This window comes from Orcinus orca, chromosome 3 (assembly GCF_937001465.1).
Source record: "Orcinus orca chromosome 3, mOrcOrc1.1, whole genome shotgun sequence".
Taxonomy (NCBI): Eukaryota; Metazoa; Chordata; class Mammalia; order Artiodactyla; family Delphinidae; genus Orcinus; species Orcinus orca.
In genome coordinates, this window is record NC_064561.1 from 51722224 (window position 1) to 51732956 (window position 10733).

Consider the following 10733-nt stretch of genomic DNA (forward strand, 5'->3'; position numbering starts at 1 on the left):
TATTTGTAGGTGAGAAGTGTTTGAATATTGGTAAATTCATACAGTTCAATCCAATAACCCACCCCTAACGTGAACCAGGTTTTGCCTTTCCATTTCAAACACTGTGTTGGCCATTCAGAAAAGGGCAATACACAGATTTGCATCGTGCACCTTTTTAGAGAGGATGGGAGGATGAAATAAATGGAGACTGTTTTCACTGCCCCTCAGAAAATGAGCGAATTCTTTGAAGAACTACTTTCCAATGTGGAAACAATCTGTTCTTGAATAAGGTGAGGCATCGACTCTGAGCCACTTGATGGCTCTTTGCTCCTCTACCAGCCCTTTTTTGTCAGAGGATAGATCCGATGAGACTGAAAAGAAAGTGGTGTGCACTGTCACAAGTCCTTGAGACCATCTCTCTACAAACTGGCTAAGTCTGAAGGAATGTCACAGCTAAAGAGACATAGTAACCCAGCCATTCCTGGATTCGGTTCCAGGGAGCACGAGTCCCGCAAATGCTCTGTGAAGAAAAAGTTTCATGGTCACATATGTTGAGAGAATAGGACATCTTATTTAGTTTAAAATTTTTAATTTATTAAAATTAAATTAAAAGTTTTAATTCTCCTGCCAAGCCACAGTGCATTGAAACTTTCAAGGCTCTGAGAAGTCCTGCAGTAAAGAAACCTGCTCCTTTCATTGAACCCTGTATCTCTCACACTTGTTTGAGCACAGATTCCTTTGATCACATAACATTTATTACCATCCAGTGAAAAAGACTTTCAAAAATGTCCAAAACTCTCATTTTATTAGAGAAAAACCCACATCATAAAGGTTATACAGGATTAGAACTGTTAACTCAAGCCATTCAGCATGTATTTATTAAGTGCCTGCTGTGTGTCAAAATCTGTGCCAGGCACTGGCATATAGTGAACAAAACCTAATCCTTGAGCCCAAAGACATCATAATCTAGTGGGAGGAAAAAACAAATCAACAGGCAATTTCACCTTCTAATAATCTAGAACATGTGCCTATTGAATACTTAAAATGTGGCTTCTGAAACTGAGGAGCTGAATTTTTAATTTAATTTAATTTTAATAAACAAATTTAAAAACCAAAGCAGTGTAAAACATTTTTCTATTAATTACAGCTTTATTGTTTTGGCAGGACTATATTTTACTTTGACTGTTGAAAATTTAGCATCTACATTGAGTTGAGCTGTAAGTGTAAAATGCACACAAGATTTCAACAACGGTTCCAAAAAATGTAACCTGTCTCATTAATAATTTTGTATTGATCACATATTGAAATATTAATATTTGGGGCTAAATATGAAAAATTATTAAAATTAATTTCACCTGTGCCTTACTTAATTTTTTAACATAGCTGGTAGAAAATTTTAAATTACATATGCAGTTCATCATATTCCTTTAGGACAGAGCTGATCTAAAAGATTTAGTGTGCTCAGTAAGCAGGGATGCTTAACCAAGATCTGGGGAAAGCTTCCTAAGAGACAATTTTTAAGGTGAAACCTGAAGGAAGGTAAGAAATGAGCCAAAAAAAGAGAGGAAGGAAGAGTGTTGCTGAGAGAGGGAATGGCTGTGCAAAGGCCCAGAAGCCACCTGGATCCAGAGCAATATCATTTCCAGTGATACTTCAAATACTTCACAGATCACTGCTTCTAAAACCACTAGAGGCTTTTTCTTTGGAGTGAAATATCTCTGAAACCAACCACAGATATTAGGGGCTTGGAAAAGAGTACTATGTTCACATTTCACATATATTAAAGCTAAATATAGATTTCACTCTTGCATAGGCTCCTGACTCATTCAAAATGTGCAACAATTTTTTATGCGCTCAAAGGAATCTTCTTTATAGGAGACAACTCCGACCAAAGCAAACATTTGTATTATTCCCAATAAGTGTAATTACAATAGATTGTCATTGAGACAAGTAGATGGTCTGGAGCAAGGGCAGGGAGGGAGCTCAGCAGCAAAGGATGAGTGCAGAGGGGGATGCTAGGAGGCCATCCAGCACAGTGGTGAGAGCTCAGGCCCTGACAGCTCCACCACTTACCAGCTGTGTGACACCAGAAAATCTCATAACCACTCTGAGTCACAGTGTCCTCACTGGTAAATGAGAAAAGGAGTAGCACCTATGATGGACTGGCCCAACTGCAGCACTATTGACACTCAGGGCAGATAATTCTGTGTTGGGAGGGCCTGCTTTGTGTACTGAAGGGTGCTGAACAGCATCCCTGGTCTTTACTGACCAGATGCCATTAGCACCCCTCACCCCAGCTGTGACAACTACGAATGTCTCCAGCTATCGCCAAATATCTCCCGGGGTGCAAAATCACTGCCTGCTGAGAACCACTGATCTACTGAATGAGTTGTTGTGAGGATTAAACAGAATCCAGCATGAGAAGTGGGGGCACAGTGCTCAATAAAGGTTTGCTAAATAAATGCCTAAAACAAAGGGAGGAAAAGCTCTTACAGGGATGACAGTGGCACTGAGCAGATCTGCCATTTTGTAAATTTAACCAACCATCACTTTAGCCCAGGAATTTCCTCCCCCTCACCCCAAGAAGCTAGGCCCTGGGTCTCCCGAGTACTGTGGGCAGAAAGGCCCTGCAAATGGGACATGACTGCCTCAATGGATTTAATGGTGCTTTTTAAATGTGGATAATTATGGGGCCTCTTCTAAGCAAGTGCACCAGTGTCAGGAGGCTGCAGGCTCTGGGGCACCACGGGCCCACATAGCTCAGCTCCGTCAAGCTGATGGTAATGTTATTAAATGTGCTCTCTCCTTTTATTAGGCATCTTAATAACCTCTAAGTTGTACCCAGGAGAGTTGGTGCAGAAAAGGAATTCTGGCCAACCTAATTTGTATTTGAAAATACCCCATAGGCCAACGGAACAAGATTCAGATGAATTTCACAGGCAGCTGAGGGCTACACAAGGCAAGTGTTTCCAAATTGTACTCCATTGTTGAATGCAAAGTGCCTGCCTCGCTGCCTTCCCCATCCCCAGTCTTTGCCCTCCTTTTCTGCCAATGCCCCTGCATCCCCACACATGCATATGCAACTCACACTCCAGCCACTGGTTAACAAAAAGATGTAATATGGGTGCTCCCTTGTCTACAGTGAAATGATGATAGGAGCGCATACTTATTGACCAATTATTACCCTGAGCCAGACCCCAGTGCATTCCTGAGAACAACCCAAAAGGTGAGTGCTATCGTTATCCCCATCGTATAGCTGAGGAAACTGCAGTTTGAAAAGGCTACTATCTCGCCAGAAAGTATTATACAACTAGATGATTACAGAGCTGGACATAAACCTAATTCCATTTAACTCCCAAACTGCTGCTCTTTGCCACCGCCTAACATTTTTCAATAATGGAGTGATGACAAGGAGTGAGTCTGTTTATTAGTTCACCAAGTTTGGGTGACTGGATATTCCAAACCTGTGTGAAGTGCTGGGAAAAGACACTGCCCCTCCCCTCAGAGATTTCATAATGGAAATTATACACAATGCAAAGAACATTTTAAAGGAATCAGAAAAGAGGAGTCACAACTCGCATTCATTCAGCAAACATTTAGTGAGAAGCTACTATACTCCGGGCAGCGTTCCCACTGTGGAGGATATTGCCGTGGCCGCAAATTAAGGCAATGGATTTGAGAAACATTCCACGTATAGAATGAACGAACTGCCAGTCTTGACTGAAAGGGTAAGAAACAGAGAGAAAGCAAAGGGGACTCAGATGTCCCTTGTGCAAGAGACTGTGAGGACGAGCAAGCCAATGTCTGAGGCTGAAGGGTGGGATTTGGGGAAGAAGTCGTGTGAGTCTGTTTTCGGGCACATTGAGGTAAATTTGCCGTAAGACACTGTATTAGTCTCCTGTTGCCGCATAACAAACTGCCATAAATTTAGTGGCTTTACATAACAGAAGTTTAATTTTTTCCAGTTTTGGAGATCAGAACTCTAAGATGAGTCTCAAGAGAATAAAAATCAAGGTTTTGCAGGACTGGTTCCTTTTGGAGGGTTCAGGGGAGAATCCATTCCTTGCCTCTTCTAGGTTCCAGAAGCTGCTGGCATTTCTTGGCTCCTGGCCACATCTCTGCTTCCGTGGTCTCATTGCTCTTCTCTGTCCTCCTCTGTCCCTCTTCTAACCACAATTACAATTCCATCATTCCCGCTGGGATAATCCGGGATAATTTTCCAATCTCAAGATCTTTAACTTAATCACATCTGCAAAGCACTTTTTACTCTCTAAGGTAACGTTCACAGGCTCCAGGGATTCGGACATGGACATATTTGGGGAAGCCATTATTCAGCCTACTACCAATATTCAGGAAAAGATGTTCTACATGCACTTAGAAAGGTAAGTCTACAACTTAAGGGAAATAAGATTCATTCATTTATTCAGTAATCATTTGTTAAGCAGTTCACATTGTTCCCAGAAGATAATCACACCCAAAGAGTTGATTTAGGACTCATGCTCATAGCTCATAGGTGACGAGTGTATAGAGAGTGAAAATCAGAGGACTGAAGAAAACATTTGGGGAAAATCTACACATTTATGGAACAGACAGGAAAAGAGGAACCAATGTGAACTTGTCCAGGTTAAGATACGCAGCACCATTTATACAGATTTGTTTCTATTATATGGGTTACTATAGGTGATTTTATATATATATATATATATATATATATATATATATATATGGAATGTGATTTTGAAATATGCCATCTGGTGGCAGCATCAGGGAGAAATTCAAGTAGATTCTTCTTGAGCTACAGCATCTCTGGAAAGTCTGTTCTCCAGGCTATGATCACCACTGGTGACTGTGGCTCTGGCCTGTTTTTTTCCTCTCCCTTTCTCAGCCAAGTGCAGCCATGAAGCACTTCATATCCAGTCGCTACAGCCTGAGCTCTTGGCTGCGCCAGCAATGGAGGCAGCAAGAATTTAATCCATGGCAGCCTCAGGTGCAGAAAGATGATACTAAATATTTCATTCCTGGGACGATAGGAACTGGAAGCCCCTGGAGAGGATCTGGCTGAATCTTTTAAGTGAGCCCTTCCAGGAATCCATTGGGTAACCGTGCTATTGGCAATAATGACTGCCACTCGGGCCTTAGCTTCCCAGTGGGAGGGGAAGCAGCATTAATGTGCAACAGTGCTAAAAGGCCAGCTCCAACTCTGGTTCTAAGAAATTAATTTTTTTTTTTAATTCTGCTTTCAGAGGTTTCCTGTCACCTCTTTGGAGCCAAAAGACATTTGTCACCCATTTTTTCCCTTTTTTTTGTTTTTCATAAAGAGCCAAACAAAAGGAGAATAAAAAGATCTAATGAAGAGAAATCATTTAAGGTACATTTCTTCTCTTCAGGAAATTACCTGCTTTGCCTTACAACTTTAACTCTTCTCAGTCTTTAATAGCTAGCTCAAGAAGACAGCAAGTATGAGAATGGATGAGAGAAAAATATGCATTATCTTGGTGGGAAATTGCATAGATTGTGTTGGTAAGTAAATACCATTTGTTAAGCACTGAAGTATTAAAATGAATTTAAAAAAAGACTATATTTCCTTGTAAAATTAAGTGTTTTGAAAACCTGGATTAGATTTTTTTTTTCATTACTCTTCACAAAATTGAAAACAGATGGTATGCACTATAGACTTAAAAAAAAAAACAACAAAGAAAGTGAAAAAGGTCAGAAACAGGGAGGTAAGATGACCTGAAATATGACCCTTTTGCCCTTAAAACCTGAATTCAGATCTGGTTTGTGACTCTGGGTGGGAGAGGCAGGCCCTGAAGGAGTGAGGCGTGAATTGGAAATCAAAGGACTGGAAGCAGGAAGCTGGGCTCCCACAGGCACTTGGATGTGCCCACCTTGCCCCTCCTCCCTAATTCTGCCATCCTTCCAGAGAAAGCTTGTGCAGGAAGCTCTACTACCCAGCCCAGGGTCTTCTGCCTCTGAGCTTTCTTGCTAACTGGACCACACCCTGTGTGAACTTGCTTCCTTCAAAGATATGGAGAGTTCCTTAAGGGGTAGCTGGGTGGCATGCATGATTCCCTTCCCTGCCCACAAACTACTACTTGCTTCGTAGATAAGTCTGAGGTTGGCTTGGTATGCAAATATTTATGCATATTTGTGTCCTCTGTGTTTCCCATGGAGTGGTAAGTACTAAAGGAAATGTGAAAGATGACTTTAGGTGGTAGTACATAGATATTCTCTAAAGAGAAAATGTTACAAATAGTGAGCATTACTACATACTAAATAGAAAGCATTTTCTATTTAGTATCAATATTGCTTTGTGTCCTGGAAGTGTACATATTAAGAAACCCTCAAAATATCATGACTAGGAAATATAAATGTATATTCGTTTTCAAAAATAAATATAGAAAAATATTAAGCAAAAGTTCACATGAAATTTAGATATGGAGAAAATCATGAAGATGATGTACAAAGGCTGAAGTGTTAGAAAACACTGCCCTAGGTCATTTAGCACAATACTTTTTATATTGTCCAACAATTATCTGTCAGTTGAATGTATCTCAAACACTATTGTTTGCTTATTATCTCAATATTTTTTAAGCCTGAAAAAAAACTCTCAAGAATAAAAAAATAGAAGCTTTCATAGCAATGACATTTTATTGCCTTGATAGTCAAGGCAATGAGCTCTGGAGTAAGAGCAGACCTCTGTTTAAGTTCTGCCACTGTAATTTTCTAGCAGAACTTCTAAATGTAAATAATTATGTGTTCAGTGCCTCAGTTAAAGTGTTATGAGAAGGAAATTAAATAATGCTTGCAACGTGCTAGCTTGGTGCCTGGCACATAGAAAGAGCCCAATATATGGTAGCTGTAATTATTAACAGTAATAGTAGCATCAACAATAACAATAAAAATTGACATCTGTAGGGAAACTCCTATCTTTTAAAGGGCTTTTATCCAACCATTAGCATTTGTCCAACCCATCTCCTGGGTGCCAAGTACTGTGCAAGACTCAGGGATTCAACCCTGGAACAAGAAGTTCATGACTTCGGGGTAGGTAGGCAGGGTAGGGAAACAGATTCTAGAATCAGGTTGCCTATTTTCAAGTCCAAGCTTTGCTACCTCTAGTTGTGTGTCCTCGGGCAAGTGGCTTACCTTTCCATGCCTAAGTTTCCTCATCAGTAAAGTAGGAATAATAACAATAACCACCTTGTAGGTTGTTGTGAGGATTAAGTGAGTCCAGGTATATAAAGTATATCAACATGATCAGAAACGTATCTGCACATAGTATAGTCAATTTGTTTTAGCTTTTCATTGTTGTAGGTGCTCGACCACATGGCTACCATATAGTCTTCCACATCCCTTAAAATGGGCAACTGCCTTCCAAACTTTGTCCTCACCACAAATTATACACAAGCACTAATTCAGAGACAAAGGTGTAGACGTATAAGGATGTTTGAGCTTTATCTACTGAGAACATTTTGTCATTCAGCTCGATCAATTACTTCATATAGATTCAGATCAAGCCAGTTTTATAATTAGAGTAGAAGGTCACACCTACAGCATGCATTATCCCAGTCACTAGGAAAATTTCCACCATTATCCTCTACACTTAGACGCTAGAGCACACAAACACACACACACACACACACATCTCTCTATTCTGTGAAGTTTCCTTATTGAAAGTTCTGTTATTAATGCAAATATCAAACAAAGCAACTGCATGTTTCACACTTGAACCCAAGGCCAATTTGGAGCACACACTGACATGGCGCTTTCTGTAGGAATAACACTGGTTGTCCGAACACATCTATACTACCTGTGCAGGCGCAAGAAGAAATATAAACAGCCTGATTTTTTTTTTTTTAATCCAAGCTTTTTTTTTTTTTTTTTTTTGCCCTTCTAGAAAATCCAGACAGATATCTAAATGGTCAGATTCAACATGTAGATAATGAAGCTGCATGAACCCAGCCCCAGAAAGCATCAGATCACCCATTCTTTGGACAAGTGAAACCAACCAAGTCAAGATATTCCAGCCAGAAACTGTGGCTGCTCCCTCTGATGGAAATAACTGCTTCAATGCAGACTGTGTCAATGCAGCCCCAGACATAAAGGTGATGAAAGGCTGTTTTCAAAGCCCAAAGTCTTGCCTCAGGACCATTTAGAAAACACTGCTGGCTAGGGAGCCATCACACACACAAGTCAATGAAATATTACCCCTAATTGAGTGGGCCATTTGAGAATGCGACCAAGAGCGTGTCCAAGGAGTCAGCACTCCCCTTTACAACTCCCCAAGCCCCTCCTGGGTTAGTATCCATTTAAAGAAAGAGAGAGAGAAAAAAAAGACCACTTTCATCACTTAAGTGTAAATGAATCAAAGTATGATATGGATAGGGGAGCAATCAGCTTCCACTGATGATTGATCTGTTCAAGGAGATGAAGGGCTGTTCATTCCGGATGTGGTGCCCCTAAAGCACACTGCTGGCTCATGGATTCCTGACTCCCCCAAATTCCACAGACCCAGGAGGATGTCCAGGAGTTCTGTTGGGGTGAAGGATACAGGAGAGTTGGTGACCTTTAAACATGAGAAAGCTTTGGATGCATTAGATCTGGTCACCAAGGACAAGCGAACTTGATCTCTAAGTCATTCTTCAAAATTTCATTAAGAAGACTCTTGGAGAAACTAATCCCAAAGCCACTTCTGAAAAGCCAGGTATCTCCCAATACCAAAGAGGCATACTAAAGTCAGCAGTAGCAAACTAGTTTCTTTTCTTTGGTCCAAACAGTGTTTTGCTGCTTTTATTTTAAGTAGTTGTCAGTACTTAAAAATCAGGATATTTCATTGGGATTTTGCATCTCTTGAAGATGATCTGATCCTCTGTTTCCACGTGGAGAGAGTCAGCTGCAGCTGAGTAGCAGTTACTTCTTCCTCCTGTCCGTGTGATCTCCACCTGGCCTCCTTGACACATCTATGTTAACCGTGGCCTCCATAGACACTGACTTTGCAACTGCTGTTATGAAGTTGCTCTGGTGCCGGTATAGACAGAAACCAATTCTGATCCCCTGCACCTGACTAAGAATCTATGTTATGGACTGAATGTAAATAAAGTAAAACACATCTTCAATTGGCTTGACATGAAACCTCACCCAACAGAAGCCTCATGCTGAGTGGTGACAAACTGGCTCATTTAGACATTCTCTCTTGGAAAGAGTGACACGTCTGTGAGGTAGCCTGAGCTAGCTCTCAGTTTTCCATGAGGCCTGCCGTGTATCCCAGTCTTGAAAATACCAGAATCCTTGCCCAATGAGGGGTCACTAAACTCTGCAATAAACTCCTACTTCTGAAGATAGTATGTTTATCTCTTTTTAGTAATAGTAAAGACAAAAATATATGCCTTCTGCATATCTCAAAGCTCACCACCATGGGGTGATACTGCTTCAGGAGAAAGTATAGCAGCAAAGTGATAAGCAGGGCCTCTGGAATCCAAATGGCTAAATTTGAGTCCCCCTTCTAGCCTTTGCTAAGTGATCTTAGGCAAGTCTCTACCTCCCTAAGCCACTGTCCCCTGTTACACAAAATGAGATTAGTACCTACATCACAGGGTCGTAGTAATTAATGCATGTAAACCACTTAATAGAGTACTTATTTATATAACATATATTCCATAAATATTAGGTTAAAAAATGAAATCTGCAAATGAAATTTCTCACCTATAACTTGTTTAAACCTTTCACTTTAGCTTTCTTCTTCCTCCCATGGGCTACCCAAATATAACTCGTATACCCCTACATTTTGTACTTTTGTCCCCAGAACTCCTTTCTCAATGGTACATTCTTCTTTTTCCTCCGCATTTAACTGACTCTAATCCATATATTAAGGCTTAATTCAAGTTCCACTCTTCCCACAAAGCCTTCCCTGACTACCCCAATAGTCAGAATAGCATGAACTCCCATTCATCTGTAATCCAACCTGTGAACTGGTGGATATTCCAAAACTGCCCAGTGAAAATAATATTCACTCCAGTGAAAATAATATTGTTGTTCACTAGCACAGCAACCTGAATGTGGCAACGAGAAAGAAAGACGTCCAGGTTTTCCTCCTCCCATCACCATCGTATTTTTATCTGTATGACATGATACGGATGCTTCACATTGCTCAAAGGTTTACAGGCATTTCACCTCAGAATTCCCTGTAGTAAATTCTTCATACTAACAGCTAATGTCTGCTTCACAATCACTGTAGCTACTGATCCAGATATGGCAAAATTGAAGAATATAAAATAAGAATTTTTAAAATCTCAGATGGAGAATAAAGCAATGAAAGTAGAGCCAATAGGACTAGTTGCTGGATTCATTTGGGGATGTGAAGAAAGGAGAAACCAAGGATGATTCCTAAGTTTGGAGATTAAACAACTGAGTGAATGGTGGGCTCTTTCTTGAGATAGGAGACACTGAAGGAGATGTGGGAATTTTCTTGGGAGTGATAGTGAAATCAAGAGTTCTGGCCGTGTTAAATTCGAGGTGCCTACCAGACATCCAAATAGACCAATGAAGAGGGCAAGTGCCTGACTGGCACTCAGGAGAGATATTGAAGTTAGAAATGTAAATTTGTGAGTCATTAGTCTATATACGATATTCAAAGCCATGGTACTGGATCCGATTACCTAGGGAGTAAGGGTGGAGAGGAAAAGAGAGGAGGGCTGAAGAAAGCTCCAGAGACAGCCAACCAGAGTAAGAAGAGGTAGCCAGGGAGGCAGGGGGAA